Consider the following 21,425-nt stretch of genomic DNA (forward strand, 5'->3'; position numbering starts at 1 on the left):
ACGATGTGGATGTATATATAGGTTAGTGTAAACAATAATATGAATATATTTATACCTATGATACATTTATACATATATAGTGGATGTGCATATAGGTTATTGGAAAGTGTCCTGGAAAAGGTATTACAGGATCCTGAGGAGAGGGCCAGTACTATAAAGTCCATGTAGGAGGCACGTGAAAGATTTAAAGAGAGAAATGACAATTAAAATGGCCTTTGAGCCAGGCAGAGTGGTGCACACCTGTAATCCAGCAGCTCAGGAGGTTGAGGCAGAAGAATGATGAGTTCAAAGCCAGCCTCTGCAAAAGCAAGGCTCTAAGCAACTCAATGAGACCCTGTCTCTAAATAAAATACAAAATAGTGCTGGGGATGTGGCTCACTGGTAGAGCACTCACCTGACACACATTAGATACTAGGTTCGATTCTCAGTACCACATAAAAATAAAATAAAGGTATTGTGCTCATCTTTTAAAAAAGGGGTGGGGGTTGAGGAGGTGGCTCAATGGTCGAGTGCCCCTAGTTTAATCCCCGGTAAGAAAGAAAGAAAGAAAGAGAGAGAGAGCGGGAGGGAGGGAGGAAGAAAGGAAGGAAAGAAGGAAGAAAGGGCTTTGATGCCAGGCATGCACCTGTATTATAGCTCCTTGAGAGGCTGATACAGGAGGATGTCTTGAAGCCAGCCTGAGCAACATAAGGAGACCCTATGTATCTATCTCAAGATAGATAAAATGGACTTTGAATGCTACATAAGAATGAAACAATAGGATACATTGTGTTAGATATTGAAAAAAACTGAAAAATAAGTTGAGGGGGCCCAACACAGGGAAAGTAATTCCTCTTGACTGAGTATGTGATGCAGAATAATACCAGAATTTTAGAGCTATTAGAGGTAGAAAGTATATCACTTATCATTGAGTACTACCACTAGTTTTACAGAGGATTCAAAGATGACTCCAAAATTTCAGCTAAATGACTACGAGAATGAAATTAGAAGAGACAGTTTGGAGGAGAAAATAGTAAGTTTAATTTTGAACATGTCCCATTAGAGGTTACAGTAACACAGTCAAGGAGAAATGTGGGACTACAGTTCAGAAGGTGGGTCAAAGCTAGAGATGAAGATTCAGACTTCCACTTGGAGTTGACAACCAACACAATGAAAGGGGAAAAAAGAGAGAGAAAAAAGCAGAACTCCAAAACCCCCACCAGTTTCATCTTAACTAAATGGAAATGTGTCCCACCCTTCAACTACTCTTATACTTCGTTTAATACTTTGTTCATTCTCAAATTGAAATTTTAAGTCACAATAAAGAGATAGCTGTATTAAAATTAGTGGAAAGAACATAGCTTTGGCATCAGTAACTTATGTCCAAATTCTAATTTCACCACCGTAGGCATGGCCTAGCAAAACTATTTCTTATCTTAGAAGGTCAGTTTCCTCACTCATAACATGAGAATAAGATCTCCTTCTCTGGAGTGTTCTGAAGATTTGAGATACAATATAAATAGCATGTTTTCCATTGTCAATTGACAGCTGGAATTAATAGGCACTTATCTTAACTCCTCATTGCCAACTTGTCAACTCAGTTGGTATCACTGTCTGGTACACAAAAGGCACTCATCAGATATTTGTTGTAGGAATGGAGAATTTTATACATTTTCTATTTATTTTATACTCATTACTATAAAATTTGCAGTATTTGTATAAATAATGTTATACTGCATCTTCTTGGCTTTCTGTACAGATTAATTTCCCCACCAATAAACAAAGCATTCTCAGAAGTAGAACTGTTTGGTATTTATTGGCATGTGTGAAAATTTTAAATCCAGTACTCATTTAACTTGCTATGCGATATCCTGCTTTAATTTATTGTTCAAACACAACTGACACAATGATTTTAGGTTCCAACCAGCACACATTTAAATAACTGAAAATAGTAGATTATCTGTAAGATTATGTCAGTTTCAAGGACTGACATTTGTTGGGAGCTGCCACATGGGAACTGAGTACCACTTAGCTTTGAGCATTAAGAGTGTGTTGATGTGGCAAGCCAGCCATGGGCTGTGTGTGTGAGTGTGTGTGTGTGTGTGTGTGTGTGTGTTTGTGTGAACTATGAGCATTGAGCGCATAGGGTGGACTGAATTCCTGTTGCCCCTCTGTTTGGGCAAACAATGTAAGCGACTTTTCAGTTGCTCTGCCTATGATCCCCACACAGCACATGAGATGGGCAATGCCTTCCTAGATGTCAGTCAACCTGCTGACAGCAAGACTTTGGGAACCTAGACTCAGCCCCCTGAAACCTGACCCCTTGCCTCATTTGAATGGCTTCCCTCCAATAAAAGGGTTCAACACTTGCTCTTTCCTCTCTTTCTTGCCTGCCCTGCCCCACTTGTGGGAGCTGTGGCTGAGGAGCGGTCACTGAACCCAAAGATAAGGTAATTTCTGTGTCTGTGTTTTTATTTAGTCCCCAAATTCACTTGGAGTGACCCTGATTGGTTTAATTGTGTGCCACAACAGACATTCAGTGATGGAGGCTGGGGATGTAGCTCTGTTGTAGAGAGCTTGCCTAACATGCACAAGACCTTAGGTTTGATCCCCAGTACTATCAAAAAAAATCAGGGGCTGGAGTTGTGGCTCAGAGGTAGATCCACATCTAGCATGCGTGAGGCACTGGGCTTGATCCTCTGCACCACATAAAAAAAAGATATTGTGTCCACCTATCACTTAAAAATAAATACTAAAAAAAAAAAAAAAAAATCAGTGATGGTTGGTAGAATGGTATTATCCAAACAATGGAATTCTAGTGTATTCATGGAACTAGGGTTTTTCTCTTGATTCTACCCTTAAAGAGATTAATAGGAGTTCCTTTAAAAAGGCATTCTTAAATAAGTTTGAGGAGCACTATATATTAAAATATTTTAGTCGTTTCTCAGAGAATCATCATGTGTTGTAGTAGACCACTTTTTTAAAAAAATTCTTGTAGTTGTAGATGAACAGCATGCCTTTATCTTATTTGTTTATTTTTATGTGGTGCTGAGGATCCAACCCAGTGCCTCGAAAGTGCGACGCCGCTGAGCTACAGACCCAGCCCTGTAGTAAACCACTTTTAATGTAGTCTTTCTCAAACTCATTTACAATGGAATATATGTAAATGTTAAGAAAGTGTGTGTGTGTGTGTGAGTGTGTGTATGTCTGTGTGCACGCGCATATTTTAAGAGACAAAGTCCCGCTATGTTACCCAGACTTTCCCCACACTCCTGGGCTCAAGTAATTCTCCTGCCTCAGCCTCCTGAATACCTGGGACTATGGCATGTCACCAGTAAAATATGTCCATATGCACCAGTAAAATATGTAGATTTTAAAGGAGTGCACATGAATGTCTTTTAGAACTACTATTCCTGGGAGCAGACTTTGGGAAATGCAGCTCTGGAAGCTGGTTATTAATGATCCACTCCAGTCATGCCAGGTTGTTCAAAGTTAACAGAAGTACCATGGACAATGGGGTATATATGTGGCAAGCTTATGTCACAAACTCACGGGTTAAGCACAGGTTCCACTCTGTCAATTTCAATGTGGTCTGAAGCCTGATATGTAACTGATACTCCACTCCAATAAAAGATTCGCAAGCGCTTTGTGATTTAACTTTCCACTTTTTGTTCTATTAAGCATTATTTGTCAATGTACTGCTGAGCTTGCTGTAATCTGTGACAGCTTTCAGCACTAAATTTCCAATGAGAACTTTTGACCATGAGTAGAATTCCCTCAGTAGGCAGACTATCACTACAAATATTCAGTTGAAGAAATACTTAAGCATAGAGGCATAGATCTTGACCCACAATGGCAAATAAGTCAGGCAGATCATTTCATCTCAAACGAAGTGGTTAAATTTAGGGCTGGTAGCTTTTAAGCAGGAATACTTAGCAAAGGCAGATATGCCATATTTATCTTCACACAAGAAGTGGCTGAAAATATGTATACCAGACTAGGACACTTAATATCCTCTCTAAATCCTTATTCTCTGATCACATCAAGAAGTACAGTGTTTCACATCGTATATAATCTTTACGATTTTGTTTGTTCCAAAGTTGCTGTCATACTTTATAAACAAGCCTCTTAATCTTGTTGGACTGTATTTTCCTCCAATGGAGCATAAGTGTTTTGTGTTAAGGTGGTCTCCAACATCTCCTCTAGTTTTATAATTCAAATACTCTATTGTTACTCTTTTAAAAATCTCTTCAATGCAAATAGAGTAGCTATCATTCTGAAGAAATAGAAACCAAGACAAGAATAGTCAAGTGATTTGTTCATGTTTGGAACAAGATTCCAGAAACTAGATTTTAAAGTCTGAATCCTTGTTGGATAACTTTTCCGTGTTATCCTAATACATGTATTAAAAATCGTATAAAGTATACTAAGCTGATGACACTTTGTAAGGTCTCTCTTTTATAGGGATATAGTTATACATTTATTTTAAAATACTGACATCAGTTTGAATATGTAATTTTTTTTGTACCAGGGATTGAACCCAGGGGCACTTAACCACTGAGCCATATCCCTAAGCCTTTAAATTTTTTTTTTTAGTTGTTGATGGACCTTTATTTTATTCATTTATCTATCTGTGGTGTTGAGCACAGTACCTCACATGTGCTAGGCAAGCACTCCACCACTGAGACACAATCCCAGCCCTCCCCAGGCCTTTTTAATTTTTATTTTGAGACAGGGTCTCACTAAGTTGCTGAAGTTGGCTTTGAATTTGTAATCCTCCTGCCTCAGCCTCCCAAGCTGCTGGGATTACAGGCATGAATATGTAATATTTTTAAAAACTTCAGGAAACAAAAACAATCCTGTTATCTCTGTGTGACAATTATTTTCATTTATTTGAATTATTTCAATAATTACATGTGTACACACAAGTAATATGATTGTGGCATATCAACTTTGTATTCATAGTTATTTCATTACCATATAAATATCAGTTTCTGGGTAATATGTTGCTCACAAGGGCCTGAGGGAAGGGAAAGTTATTATGATAATCAATACACCTGGGGGAAACACCAGTTATCTCCTACATGTGAGTAAATAATTGGCAAAGAGTAAAGAGCACTTAAAGTGATTCTGTGTCTGCTCTGATTCCCCTTTCCCCTCATAACTGGTTTAAAAATCTCATGATTAGAACTAATCCTCTGGTTTTCACAAGAAAGTCAAGGAAGAGACTTCAAGAAGCCAATATTAAATTCCTGTGACCTGAGATGGAAAGAAGACCCTGGAGATCTCCTTTGGCTTACACTTTAATACAATTCTCACCTTGAAAGACAAGGAGGATGTGACCCTGAAAGGGTGAGCAGCAAGACAGGAATGTTCCAGCCAAGATGGGAGGATCAGCCAGCAATACACCTGCTGCGGCCAGGGAGAACAGTCTTTGGATAATGGGATCCGGAGCAGTCTTTAAGAAGGGGGAAGGAGGTGTCTGCAGGGAATCAATAAAAGTAGGGCGGAAAGGAATTACAAGAGTCCTTGGTCTGCTTGTCAATTTTTCCCTGCCACAAAGTCCCTGATGGAAACCACAGGACATACCATCCTATGCCAAATTAATCACAAAGCTAATCTATCAAGGTGAAGGAACAAAATTTAATGACATTAGCAGGCACAGTCAAAACCCAAGGAATAGAATGGGTCAAGCCAGAGCTAGAACTGAGGAGGAAGGTTATGCTATTTAAATACTATATAAACCTTTAATTTTTAAAGCAAGTTCTTTAGGCAAGTTACCTTTAGACAGGTAACTAAGTTTGTGTTTTCATATAGGGATGCTTCATTCTTTACAAGTAGCACATAAGGTATTCCCCAAAGAAATTGTATTCACCAGCAGGAGATTTATTTGAATATGATGATCCACTTAAAAACCAAATACATTAGAATAATACACAAGACAACACTGCCTTAATTTGCTATAAAATTCATAATTAGAATTATTCATCTAGCTCAAAAAATTGAACTAGGCAAAACTACATAGTTGATAAATAGTATTCATGCCGAATCGTCTATTTGAAGACAAACTATATGCAGTAGCATAAAAAAAGCCTAAGGTAATTCTTATCAGTTGTTGTGTTTATGAATATAAATCTATTAACTTCTTTGGGCCACATTATTCTTGAAGCAGATTCTAGAAAAAATTAGTTTAGTTTATACATCAAACTTTTTCTTCAGCTACAAACTTAGAGGAGAGAACCCTATCTAGATGCAACTATTTAACTGACCAGTAGGAACATTAGCTAGAAATTAAATTACCCATATAATATGATTAAGGTAATCAGTGGAGTCTGAGTCATAGATCAGGAAGAAAAAGAAAAATGCTAATAATTTGGAATAGAATTATATACTCTTGAACTCAATTTGCCAACCTACGAGGATTGACAGACCAGAGCACAAATCCATTTATAGACCATATTTGCTCATCTTAATAATATTTTATTGACTTATACTTTTTCTCCTTTTGTTTGCTTCCTCTCTGTATACTCTATGAAACCAAAATCAAGAAAACACTCTCTTATTTATAATAAAATGTTAATTTTTTAAAAAGTAAAATATATAACTCTGTCATCCTAACTGAATTACATTAAATGTGTGTAATTAAGAACAGACTATAAGGGAATAAATAAAAATGAAATAATTATATTTGAACAATGAGATTCATGAGCTTTATAAAATCTTTCCAATGTTTGTAACTGTTACATTGCTTTTACAAAGATAAAAACATTTTAAAAAGTTTTCTCTTTGCAATTTCTTGGTACCTTTTTTTTTTTCTTTTTACTCCTTTGGAAAGGTACTTAACACATAGTAGGTGCTCAACATAAACTTGTTGCATAAATATAAAAATATAAAAGGTGGCAACTAAAATTACTGGCAGTTTGGCTTATTTTTAAAGGAATCTGATGGTAAGTTAAGGATAAAACAAGTCAGAATTTATTCATCCACCTGCCCAGAGTCCACTAATTGACTATCCCTGCTTCCTTAAGCTAGTGGTAGAGATTTATTAGTAGGATAATGTATTGTTTACTGTTACATTTTTGACTGTGTAAAGAGGAATTATAAATAAACCAGGTTTTTGGACATGGTATCTAAAGCCCAAAAAAACTAAAGAAAAAGTATATGTCAGACATTATCAAAATTAAAAACATTGCGATTTAAAGGATATATCAAGATAATGAAACAACCCATAAAATTCGAGAAAATATTTACATATAATTTATCTGATAAGAGTATCCAGGGGCTAGGGTTGTGGCTTAGTGGTGGAACACTGTCTATCACGTGTGAGGCCCTGGGTTTGGGATCCTCAGCATCAGAGATAAATAAATAAATAAAGTAAAGGTATTGTATTCACCTGCAACTAAAAAATAAATATTTTTAAAAAAAATTTCCAGAATATAGAAAGAACTCTTACAACAACAATAAAAAGACAAATATCCCAATTAAAACTGGCAAATATTTGAATAAACCTATTCCAAGAATATATAACTGGGCAATGAGTACATGAAAATGTGCTCAACACTGTTAGTCATTAATGAAAGGCACAGCAAAACAATACAAGAAGATATCATTTCACAAACAGTAGGTTAAGGATAATTTTTGGGGAGTGCTGGGAATGGAACCCAAGGGCTTGGGAATGCTAAGCACATACTCTATCATTGAGCTACACCCTCACACTAAAATTATTCAAATAAATTATTTTGTTAGTTGTAGATGGATACAATACCTTTATTTAATTTATTTATATGTATGTTGTACTGAGGATTGAACCCAGTGCCTCATACATGCTAGGCAAGTACTCTACCACAAAGCTACAACCCCAACCCCCAAAATAATTTTTAAAAATGTAAAATAATAGGTATTGGTAAGGATGTAAGGAATTGGAATTCTCATATACTATTAGTGGGAATGTAAAGTGATATAGCTGCTTTGGAAAAGAGTTTGGCAGTTTCTCAAAAAGTTAAATATAGAGTTAACATTTTGGTATGTACCCCAAAGAAATGAAAACATATATCCACATAAAAACTTGCACTCAAATGTTCATGGAATTTAGCAGGGCATAGTGGTATGCACCTGGAATCCCAGTGGCTTGGGAGGTTGAGGCAGGAGGATTGAACAAAGCCAGCCTCAGCAATTTAATGCAGCCCTAAGCAACTCAGTGAGACCTTGTCTCTAACTAAAATATAAAAAAGGGCTGGGGATGTGGCTCAATGGTTACGCACCCCTGGGTTCAACCCCCATTACCGATAAAATAAGATAAAAGCAGATTGTTTTCTAACTCCACATCATGTACAATCACAAGAATGGGAAGTTATCCTCCATGTATGTATAATATATGAAATTACATTCTACTTTCATGTATAATTAAAAAGAACAAGTAAACAATTAAAACAAAGCAAAAAGTTCATAGCAGCACTATTCCAAAATAAGTGGAAACAATGCAACTATCTATTGACCAATGAATGGGTGAACAAATGTGGTATATCCATATAATGGAATATTTATTTAATTCCAAAAATGAACATGGATGAACCTTGAAAACATTATGTTAAGTGAAAGAAGCCAGACATAAAAGGCTAAGTATTATATGATTCCACTTATATGGAATGTCCAGAATAGTCAAATCAATAGAGATCAAAAGTACAATGTGGTTGCAGGGGCTTGAGGTAGAGATAAAATGAGGTACAACTTTAATGGGTACTGTGTTTCATCTTTTTTTTTTTTTTGAACCCAGGCCCACTTAACCTCTGAGACACATCCCTGGCCCCTTTTATTTGTTTATTTATTTTTTTAAAAAAACTTTTAGTTGTCAATGGACCTTTATTTTACTTCTATGCAGTGCTGAGTATTGAGCCCAGTGCCTCACACTTGCTATGTGAGCGCTCTACACTGAGCCACAATCCCAGCCCATGATTCTTTTTATTTTGAGACAGGATTTTGCTAAATTGCCGTAGAGCCTGGCTAAATTGCTGGGGCTGGCCTTGAAATTGCTATCCTCCTGTCTAAGCCTCCAGTGCCACTGGGATTATAAGGCATGCACCACCACACCCAGCTTCAGGGTTTCTTTTTATATGATGAAATGTTCTGGAATTAGTGCTGATGCACAATCTAACTGTAATATTGCACAATACAACAATATTGCTCAATCTTGTGAATAGATGAAAAACCATTGAATTATATGAAGTGGTGAATTTTATGGCTTGGAAGGCCAAGAGAAAAAAAATTAAGATAGATAATAGATAAGCTGGAATAGTGGGATAAACTGCAACTGAATGTATGTTGGTCCTAGATTAGGCACTCAATGTACTTCTAATTCGGCTAGATAATCAGAAAAATGCAGAAGTTACCCAAATGTTCCCTCCAGAAGAAAATATTTTAGCCTGAAGTCTAAAACTTTAAAGGGAATGCTTTACTAGTACTACATATGTCTTCCAGATCCTCTTCATTTTGCCTTTCCTAAACAATATGAAATCAAAAGTAAGGGTCTCATTTGATTTATATTACCATCATTTACTTTTTTTCTCCTAAACAATATTCAACCTAAAATTATCATTATATCTCTATTCATATTTACTCTATTTCTCATCTCCCTGAGACTTTATATATATTATTTTTATTTTTGAACCAGGGGTTAAACCTACAGGCACTTTCCAATGAGCTACATCCCCAGTCCTTCTTATTTTTCATTCTGAGACAGGGTCTCACTAAATTGCTTAGGGCCTCACTAAATTGCTGAGACTGGCTTTGAACTTGTGATCCTCCTGCCTTAATCTCCTGAGTTGCTGGTTCTACAAGAATGTGTCACCACACCCAGCTAATTTTGTGTACTTTTTAATGCCCTGTTTCTCTCATGATATAAGTCCTTGAAGTCACTTTTTCTTTTCTTTCTCACAAATAACTTGCTGATTCTTCTACCCCTCATGTTTTCTTCTGAAACACCATTCTACTATTAATAAACTTTCCTATACTTCTAACTTTTTGTTATGCTCAAATTCAGGACCCCCAAAAGACCACCAGAGACCAAATCGATGTAAACAGCAAAGAGGTGTTTATTGCGAGCTAGCTTGGTCCTCCATGCGCACACAGCAACTGGTGACGCTGAGAGGCCCCAGCCCAGGGTTTGCAGCAGTTTTATACATTCTTTGGAGAAGGCAGGGACTTCACATACATCATAGCATCTCTTAGCAAATCATCACACACTGCGGGAAAATCAAACAACAACTCTAAAACATGATTAGCACATTCACTGGCAGGAACAAGTTGGGTAGGGGTGATTGGTTACTACAAGAGGGGGATTCCTTTGAACTGATTGGTTTAAGCCAAAAGGGGTGTTCGTGCTGAACTACATGGTTTTTCAAGATGTTATCAACCACCATAAACTACTGGGAGGGTCATCTGGCATCCCAGGTATTTCCCTGTCTCATGCTGATTGGTGGCTGCTAGGGGATTGGTATGGGTCCCCACCTAGCCTGACTGAGTCAGGGACACCTGGCGCAGCAGGTCTCTCCTGTTATTTGTAGATAAACCACTTAGCAGGGTGGGAATGTGCCTGGGTCTTTCCAAGGACATAGGTCATGTCCCTTCCTTGGACAGGCTTTGCTCTGAGGTAGAGGCTGGTTTTTCATTTTCTCTCACAATCCTTTGATCTCTTTTCCATAAGGGAAACCTGACTTGCTCTGACCATACAGATCCCTTTGGGTGAAGGTGATGTCTATTTTGAGACAGGAAATGGAGATGACAGTTCCCTGTCTCGGTATCAGCGTTTTCAGACCATGATTCTCCTTTGCTCCTCCAGAGAAGTTCACATCTTCTTGAAACATTACTCTCTCTTCATCCTTAGCTCTCTCTCTTTCATATCATAGTTTAACTAAGTGCTTAAAGATTTGAGCACAGGGTTATAGGTATTTCTCTCTATTTTGATTTATCTTTATTGTCCAAATGGAGTAGTTTTCCAGCAGCATGGCTGTTGAATTCCTTGACATTCTCTACTACAACTACACATTCCCACAGCCTCACCCTAGATCTTATCAATTAAAATAGCTCTAACCCAAAGACCTCATACTGTGACCAATCTTTAATCTTTTGACTTCTCCCACTCTTACTCTCTCTAAACTTTTCCCTTCTGACTTGTTAAAAGCAGTAGTCTTCTTGACTTCTCTTTAGTCTGTTAGCACCTAGCTGATTCTATTCCTTTTCCAGATTGGTTTATGAGATCAGTTGTTTCAACTACTTTCTTACTAGAATTCACACTTCCTTCCACTCTGTGACCCCAGTACATTGTGTCTCTTCTGCCAGTCCCTGAATGTGGATCAACACAACCATCTGCTTTTCCAATCTGCTCTTGGACTGTCAAGAAAATTGCATAACCGTGCTTTCCAATTTACTGCATTATTTATGACTCAGACTCAGCTAGTTGGCTGACATACCCATAGTCCGTCCGTACTGGCTCTGTCAAATATTCCCTACTTTCCTCAAGCCACTACTCCACACTATCTTCCTCCTTCTCAGATGATTCTTTTGTTTTACAACAAAAGTAGAGGGCATGATGTCTGAAGTCCATCAGAGCTCCTGTTTCATCCTAAACTCACCCATCTTTTCCTTTCATCTCAGGGGACACCCACAGTTTCCCAAAATCATCCCTTCATCTATGATTATTTTGTTTGTTTTTGTCTTTGGTTTTGTGATATTGGGGATTGAATCCAGTGACACTCTACAACTGAGCTATATCCCCAGCTCTCTTTAATTTTTATTTTGAGACAGGGTCTTGCTAAATTTCCCAGGCTGGTCTTATGATCCTCCTGCCTCAGACTCCCAAGTCCCTGGGACTACAAAGCCTGTACCATGATGCCTCACTATCTACTGTTTTGATATGGGATTTTGCTCCATAAATTATTGCCTCTCCTTTCTTAAAACTTCTCTATTTCCCCTTCCTCTAAACATATGCTTGGATTTTTCTCCATCTTAAAAAAAGTCCCTTAATATTGTCTTCCTAAAAAAACTAACAATCCTCCATTTTCTTCCCTTTATTCCTAATTTCCTGAAAGAATTGTCTACAGTTACTAACTTTAAAAGTCACATTTAATTCTCAAGATATTTGGCTTAGTTTGGGGTGCATGCATGTATTCTCAACAACTCTGGAGGCTGATGCAGGAGGATCACAAGTTCCAGACCAGCCTAGGAAACTTAGCAAGACCTTGTCTCAAAATAAAGAAAAAATTAAAAGGGCTGGGAATGTAGCTAGTGTTAGAGTATCCCTGTATTCAAGAAGATATTTGGCTTATGTAATTTTAAGGAACCTGCACTCAATAATATTCATAGTGATCACTTAACTGTCAATTTCAAAGCCTTTTTTTCCCTTCCCAGGTGTTGGGTTTGAACCCAGGACCTTGTGTTTGCTAGGCAAGTAAGTGCTCTACCAAACTATGCCTCCCCAGCCAGGCCTTTTTATTGTACTTTGTTATTTGATCTCTCTTTTGGTTTTAACATCATTCACCACAACATATGTCAATGGAAATTCTCCCTTCTTTTGGATTCCAGGACATCATTTTCTTCTTTCTTCACATCCCTTGTCATCCCCTTGATGGTGTCTTTTAATCTTAAGTATTTACCTTCTTACTGTATCTTAATTGACATCTTTTATACACTTTGTTTCCACTTTGGTGACTTTTTAAAAAGTGTACAGTCCAATAGTGGTAAATAGATCCACATTTTGTGAAAAAGATCTCCAGAACTTTTTCATCTTGCCAAATTGAAACTCTATAGCCATTAAACAACAATTACTATTTTCCTCTACACCTAGGTCCTGGTAACTATCATTCTACTTTTTCAATGGATTTGACTGCTTTAGATATTTCATGTAAGTGGGACACATGGTATTTGCCTTTTTGTGACTGGCTTATTTCACTTAGCATAATGTCCTCAAGGTTCATCCATGTTGTAGTGTGTAATAGGATTTTCTTCCTTTATACGTATGAATAATATTCCATTGTATGTATATACCACACATTGTTTATCCATTCATTCTTCAATGAACACTTGAGATGCTTCTACTCTTGGTTATTGTGAATAGTGTTATTATGTGCACATGCTTTTTTTTTTTTTTAATATATAAACTGGTCTCACTATGTTGCCTAGGATGGTCTTGGTCAGGATTCTTCTACTTTAGTCCCTGAGTGACTGGGATTACAGATATGAGCCAGTTGAAATAATGTTACTATGAACATGAGGGCACAAATATCTCTTTAAGACTCAGATTTTAATTTTTTTACTATATACCCAGAAATGAGATTGCTGCATCATTTAATAGTTTTAATTATTAAGTTTTAGAGGGGCTGGGGATGTGGCTCAAGTGGTAGCGCACCCGCCTGGCATGCGTGCGGCCCAGGTTCGATCCTCAGCCCCACATACAAACAAAGATGTTGTGTCCGCCAAGTACTAAAAAATAAATATTAAAAAAAAATTCTCTCTCTCTGTCTCTCTCACTCTTTCTTTAAAAAAAAAAAAAAGTTTTAGAGGAACTGCCATATTATTAACCTTAGTGACTTTACCACATATGGGCAGTTAATTCTCAAATCTACATTTCTTGACCCAATCTCACTGACTTCTAAAATATATAAAGGTATGAGCCCCCAAAGGAAGGGAATATGTCTTATTTTTTATCTTCTATTTTTCCAAGTGCTTCCTATACAGTACATTCTGTATAAATTCTTTTTTTTGTGTGTGTTTTTTTAAAATTAATTTTTATTGTAGGTTGTTCAAAACATTACATAGTTCTTTTTTTTTTAATTAATTTTTATTGTAGGTTGTTCAAAACATTACATAGTTCTTGATATATCATATTTCACACTTTGATTCAAGTGGGATATGAGCTCCCATTTTTACCCCATATACAGATTGCAGAATCACATCAGTTGCAGAACCATTGATTTACATATTGCCATTCTGGTGTCTGTTGTATTCTGCTGCCTTTCCTATCCTCTACTATCCCCCTCCCCCCTCCCCTCCCCTCTTCTCTCTCTACCCCCTCTACTGTAGTTCATTTCTCCCCCCTTATATTTTTCCTCCTTTCCCCTCACTTCCTCTTGTAATTTTGTATACCCCTGAGGGTCTCCTTCCATTTACATGCAATTTCCCTTCTCTCTCCCTTTCCCTCCCACCTCTCATCCCTGTTTAATGTTAATCTTCTTCTCATGCTCTTCGTCCCTACTCTGTTCTTAGTTACTCTCCTTATATCAAAGAAGACATTTGGCATTTGTTTTTAAGGGATTGGCTAGCTTCACTTAGCATAATCTGCTCTAATGCCATCCATTTCCCTCCAAATTCTATGATTTTGTCATTTCTTAATGCAGAGTAATACTCCATTGTGTATAAATGCCACATTTTTTTTATCCATTCATCTATTGAAGGGCATCTAGGTTGGTTCCACAGTCTTGCTATTGTGAATTGTGCTGCTATGAACATGGATGTAGCAGTGTCCCTATAGTGTGCTCTTTTTAGGTCTTTAGGGAATAAATAGACCGAGTAGGGGAATAGCTGGATCAAATGGTGGTTCCATTCCGAGCTTTCCAAGAAATCTCTATACTGCTTTCCAAATTGGCCGCACCAATTTGCAGTCCCACCAGCAATGTACAAGAGTACCCTTTTCCCCACATCCTCGCCAGCACTTGTTGCTGTTTGACTTCCTAATGGCTGCCAATCCTTAGGGTGGTTTTGATTTGCATTTCTCTGACTGCTAGAGATGGTGAGCATTTTTTCATATACTTGTTGACTGATTGTATGTCCTCCTCTGAGAAATTTCTGTTCAGGTCCTTGGCCCATTTGTTGATTGGGTTATTCGTTATCTCATTGTCTAATTTTTTTTAGTTCTTTGTATATTCTGGATATTAGGGCTCTGTCTGAAGTGTGAGGAGTAAAGATTTGTTCCTGTATAAATTCTTATTGAAAAGAGTATGCCTTTTGAATTCTGAGTATATCTCCCAAAGGATGCTAGAAGAGCCAAAGTGTATATATTTTTCTTATTATCATGTAAATAAGGTTGAATCACTGTTGTAAGCTTCTTAACTGTAAGAAGTCTAATTACCTGTTTGCTTTCAATGCCTACCAGTTCTTTGTATAGACTAGGTAATAAGAATCTGATTAAGATAGGTAATAATCTCAAATCAAATTGAAGATAAAAGACTAATTTTGAAACACTTGCATGATTTCTCTTTCTTGTCTCCGAACAAAATATCAGAAAAAAGGGAGGAGGAAAATATAGGAATTAATATGGTATTACTATTGTCTTCCATGTGTTTTAAGATAAACACAAATATATGATAAACTTCATTCTGATCATATCACAGTAAGTTAGAATATGGCAATAAAAGTTTTAGGAAAGTTTAGTAAATTGCAAATTTATATAACACTGTGGGGGAAAAATTTTAAACCTTGGTGGAAAATATGGATATTCATTATTTATGAGTTTATGGCAAGAGCACTGAGTAGCATCTTAAACAATATTCTGAAATCATCTTAAAACTAAAATTAGGTCTGTATTTATAATGGGGAAAAGAAAGCTAACTACTACCAAGGTGACTGAGGGCACAAAATTTACATACTTGCTTAAAGACTATAGATATTTTCTTTTTCCCTAATAAACAGCTTTGAAATTTGCAGTAACTCCTGCCAGCTCAGAACCCTGAGAAAATAAGTCTTCTTTGTAGGAAGAAGAAGAAGAAGAAGAAAAGGATATTATTAACAATGGAAAAAGAATGTGGCGTAGCAAAGGCTCAAAGTGAGCCCGGAGGACTATGAACACCGAATCACCAAGGAAACATGGAACTATGAAATGGCAAAATGTGATGTGAAATGCCTGGAGCTCATTCTGTTGGTTAGCTTTTTTAAAAACCAAAGGAAAACACGTGGGCTATCAGAAGTATGTCATTATTTTAGGTCGGCAAATAGCATGAATTATTCACATATTAGTTGAATTAAAAGAAACAATAGCAGTTTAAATAAATATAAACCTAAACATTTTTTTTAGTTCATTTGATTAAAGTTTAATCAACTCCTTCTAATTATAAGATTCAGTTTTTACAGTCCCACAAAATGGTAGAGCTGAAAAGGGATCTTGGAATTTATCAACTACCATTACTTCCCTTTTATGATGTGGCCGAGAAAGCTGAGACTCCAGAGACACAGACCTCTTAGATCTTCATTCAGAGATAGCACCACTAATAAAACCAATTCTCACAAGCTAGTCTGTGTAGGAATCACTGATGGGAAAAGTGTCTGTTAACTTTGTGGGTGGGGGATATGGCTCAGTGTAGAGTACCTGCCTATGTGGAGGCTTGGGTTCTATCCCTAGCACTACAAACAAAACAAAACAAAAAAAACCCAACCAACCAACCAACCAACCAAAGAAAAACAAATTATAGATTTCAGAAATTCAGAAATTTTAATTTAGTAGATATGGAGTGAGATGTAGAAATTTGTACTTTTAACATGTTTTCCTAGTATTTTGAATTCAGGTAGTCTTCAGAACATACTTTGAGAGATAACTGGAAAGCTGGATAAATCAAGGATTCACTTAGACAGGTTCTTTATTCTTAGGGAGACACTTCTCAGGGACAATTCACTGACCTTACTGGGAGAGCAGAAGAACCATTTCCCCCATTGATCATCATTTGGGACCTTTTTATTTTTTTCATTCACTTTTGAGCTTATTATCTAGTTTCAAATCTAGTTTTTAAAAAATCTTATGTGGCTTTGATTCATTATAGATTTTCCCCAACATGTTTTCTGTGTAAACACTTTGAAGCTACAGTAATCATGTCAATAAATACCACCTTGATTCTGACAGCAAAAGAAAATCACAAATCCTGCAAAGTATCTACAGTTATTTTAAAAAACAACAAAAAAAACTTTGAACTGGGTGCTTTAAAAGATGGAATTAAAGGTTGTAAAAGAAAAAGTTCTATATTCCAGGTAATTTTTCCTTGAGGAGGGAAAAGAGGAGGAAGCACGTGATTGCCATGACTTGTTTCACAGTCTCCTGCAATAAAACAATGTCTCAACAACTATTTGAGGTCAGCAAGAAGGATATGTTTAATTGAATTTTCAGGCAGATGTCCCACCTGCCTGCCCTGCCCTTCACTGGGGACCTTTCTTTAAAGACAGAAAGGCACACTGTATAGAAAGGCACTTTTGTGAAATGCAGCAGGCTCACACACAACCTGGGCCTCTGAAAGGAGAAGCTAAACTATAAGTGCAAAATGAGAAGAAATAAGAGGAATAAATTTTAAACCCTGACAAAATAACATTGTTCTTGAAATGAACAGGTGGGTATATAGCAAATAAGGCAAATACAGCAAGATGCCAATTATAGGATCCAGATAGTGGGTATCTGGGTGTTGTCTCTATAATGCTTTCAACTTTTCTGTGTGTTTATACCCATTTTTCCAATTTTTGAAACAAACTCCAGTGTTTCCATTTACTTGTATTCCTCCAATTATGTGTTTGATTCTTTCCTTTGGCATTTTTTTTTCCGTTTTTCCGATTGCTCTCAATTTTTTTTCTTTTTTTTTAATTGGTTGTTCAAAACATTACAAAGCTCTTGACATATCATATTTCATACATTAGATTCAAGTGGGTTATGAACTCCCATTTTTACCCCAAATACAGATTGCAGAATCACATCGGTTACACATCCACATTTTTACATAATGCCATATTAGTAGCTGTTGTATTCTGGATTGCTCTCAATTTGGTTGGAACTCAAATTCTCTATTATTTGCTATACCATCTCTAAATTTTAATTTTCAAAATTCTGCTGAAATGTTAATGCTCTCCCAATGGGATGAAATCTCTTCCATCTCCACAGCGCTGTTTTTAACCTTCCTATTGGCACAATTACTTTCTTTGTATTCCCAGTTAACTATTTCAATATCCCAGTTATGTTATAATGTCTATGAGGATAGAGCTGTGCTTTTTTTTTTTTTTGGTGTATCTCTATAAACATACTAATAAGCAGTGAAGATTAGATGATTAAATTTTGTTTTAGTTTCACCTATAATTTTTATTATTAAGATTCAAATCAGCTTCACATTTCTACTTGAATAAACTTTCAGATGCAACAAAACTAAACATATTACAATCTGAATCCATCTTCTCCAGTAACCCATACATGAATTTGCAGAGTGATTTTTCATTCTTCCTTTGTTTTTAGCTCAACCCCAACCAATTAGCTGCTCTGAAGTATGTTCTTCTTCAAGACATTAACCAGTATCTCCAATTATGTTTATTTTCACCAGTGTGTTGTAGAGAAGTAGGGAGCCCCAGTCTCTTTATGTTTGCACTATTCAAAAAAGCTCTCTTCTTTGGGGCTGGGGTTGTGGCTCAGTGGTAGAGTGCTCACCTAGCATTTGTGAGGCCCTGGGTTTGATCCTCAGCACCACATAAAAATAAATAAAATAAAGGTATTCTGTCCAACTACAACTAAAAATAATTTTTAAAAAAAGTACCTATGTGGTATTAAAAAAAAAAAAAAAAGCCTGTCTTCCTGCCACCAGATTCTTTTTTCTGTAATCCTTATATACCATGACACTACCAGGTAAATACTTGTAAAAACTCCTTTAATTATGTCACTCTTTTCTTTAAAAGCCTTCAATGACACCTTGTTAGTCCAAAGTTTGAAATGCCCTCCTACATCCCTAGTACCTATAGAAATTTCCCCCATTCTCTGAAGGATAGTTTGAATTGCCATGCTTTTTTTTTTTCCCATGCCTTTTAAAACAAGGATCTTCCATCCCTATTCTATTCTATATCTCATAGATGGCATCATCCAAATACCATAGACCACATACTACCTGATACATTTGTCTTACATGTGCCCTACTAGATAGTAAGTTCTTTGGGGTTATAGGTCATATCATAAACTATTTTACACAGCTCCCAGTTCTACTATGGGCCTGCAGGTTCTGAGACTACAACTTAAAGTGGAAAGCAACTAACCATAATGCAATATTAGGCAAGTTTTAGAACATTTTCAACATCTGGGTTTACAAAGGTAAGTATATATAAATACACATATATATGTGTATATATAAAATAAAGGCCAGAGGGACTATCTAATTTTATCAGGAGAAAAAATAATCCAGGCACCAAGCAAAAGAAACCTTGAAGATGATCGTATCTGCTCATAAAGAGACTTACCTTGGACTGCAAAGTAAGTCAAAAGATGCCAGGAATAGAAAATGTACCTTAGCAGGAGAATTTCATGTTTTGAGGTCAGCCTCAGCAACTTAGTGAGTCCCTGATTCAAAATAAAATAGAAAGTGATGGGAGTGTTGCTTGGTGGTTCAAGCCCCAGTACAAACAAGGAAAAAAAAAAGTGTGCCCTAGTTTATTTATATCAGTACAAAGCTTAAGTAAACAATATCCCAAAGTTGGAGCCAAGGAGTATATTTTTTTTTGCAAGTATGTTCAGACATTTCCTGAAAAATCTCCATATCCTCTAGGAAAAAAAAAAAAATCCACAATTACTTTTCCAGACACAAATGGTATAACAATAGTTAATGGTTCTCAAATACTATTAAAAAGGGTGTGGGGGGGCTGGAGATGTGGCTCAAGCGGTAGCGCGCTCGCCTGGCATGCGTGCGGCCCGGGTTTGATCCTCAGCACCACATACAAACAAAGATGTTGTGTCTGCCAAATATTAAAAAATAAATAAAGTCAATTGTTTAAAAAAAAAAAAAGGGTGTGGGTAATTCTCTATATAAATCCTTTTTGCATTCAGATAAAAAACTGATCATAGGTCAAATTTTATGAAGCTTTAGAGAAAAATGCTGGCTAATACAGTGCAAAGAATTCATTCATATGGAAAAGTCCAGTATAAACTAGAGTCATACTTATCTCATTGTTGGCTATTTGTAACACATCTCATGGAACTGTTTTATTTCATAATTAAATATGGGGGGGGGTTAATAAAGATTCAAACATTCATTATTATAAACAAAATAGAGACATTTTTGTTTCAAAAGAAGTTTATTTTATGGAAGACTTAAATACAAGCTTTCTTAAATAATAGTTTTCCATGTCTAAAACAATGATTTGCTTTTTGAACACCTTTTTTAGGTATAAATCTTTGATATAAATTCAGTTGTATATTTTTTTAGGATATTATTCAATAAGCTTTTAGAAAACGTAAGGTGACCATTTTGATATAACACAGAAATAAAAAAGAAGCAACAATGTCCATATTTGTGCTGAAATTAAATCCTTCATTGTACGTTACGTTCACCTTTTCCGGTGCTATTTAGTATATTAATACAAGATGTAGCTGTATTAAACTTGGTTCTTGCACGTCCAATCTCTCCTTATTCCTTAACAACTAATTTATTCCTTAACAACTTATTCCTTAACAACTATGTATGAACTGCTGTATAACTTAACTCAAATTAAGAGTATTCTAGCCACTGATGTATCTCCATATTAATTCAGAGATTTTGAGAATTACTCAGCCTATACAATAGGCAGAGCATTAAAGAAGTACTGTGAGAGACAAAATGTTTGTACTATATTAAGTCTATCTACCACTATTTGGTTTCTCTGCATTATTACTTGTACTCTTGTAGTTAAGATATGAAAATACAAAAAAAAATTAAAATCAAAGTACTCAATCTTATAAAACACATTACAACTGTCAAGACTGGCACAACGATAATGCCAAGGGAGATAGAGGTAATCTCTACCTTCAAAAGAGATTGACTTGAGCTATACATGGAACAATGATGGACTTAGAGGACAGTCTCAGAGGGCAATTTAGGTAAGGGTAAGACCTAAGACAAATATCCTTAGGGCCATACTGGAAAATTTCTGTACAGGAATATCAGGAGAAAAGATTAGAAAGTTAAACTATAGCCAGGTTATAAAATATTGAAACTAGCCTTAAGAGTCTGGACTTCATTATGAGTAACAGTGGTTTCTGGGATTGAGTGTATGCAAGAACTGCCTGGGAGGTGGGAGACTGGTGACTGACTAGACACATTTTTGACTCTTGAGATTCTTCCTATCCTTTACCATGAAGTACTGGGGATTGAACCAGTAAAGCACCAGGGGTGCTTTACCTTTGAGCTACATCCTCAGCCTCCTTTTTTGAGACATGATCTTGTTAAGTTGCCAAAGTGGCTTTGAATTTATGATCTTCCTGTCTCAGTCTCCTGAGTTGCTGGGTGTTATGGTTTGGATGTGAGGTGTCTCCCCAAAACTCATGTATGAAACAATGCAAGAACATTCAGAGGTGAAATGATTGGGTTATGAGGGCTTTAACCCAATCAGTGAATTAATCCCCTGATAGGGATTAGCTAAATGTTAACTGAAGGTGGGCCTACAGTGTGGTTGAAAGAGATGGGCCATTAGAGGCATGCCTT

This window comes from Callospermophilus lateralis, chromosome 3 (assembly GCF_048772815.1).
Source record: "Callospermophilus lateralis isolate mCalLat2 chromosome 3, mCalLat2.hap1, whole genome shotgun sequence".
In the NCBI taxonomy this organism is placed as follows: Eukaryota; Metazoa; Chordata; class Mammalia; order Rodentia; family Sciuridae; genus Callospermophilus; species Callospermophilus lateralis.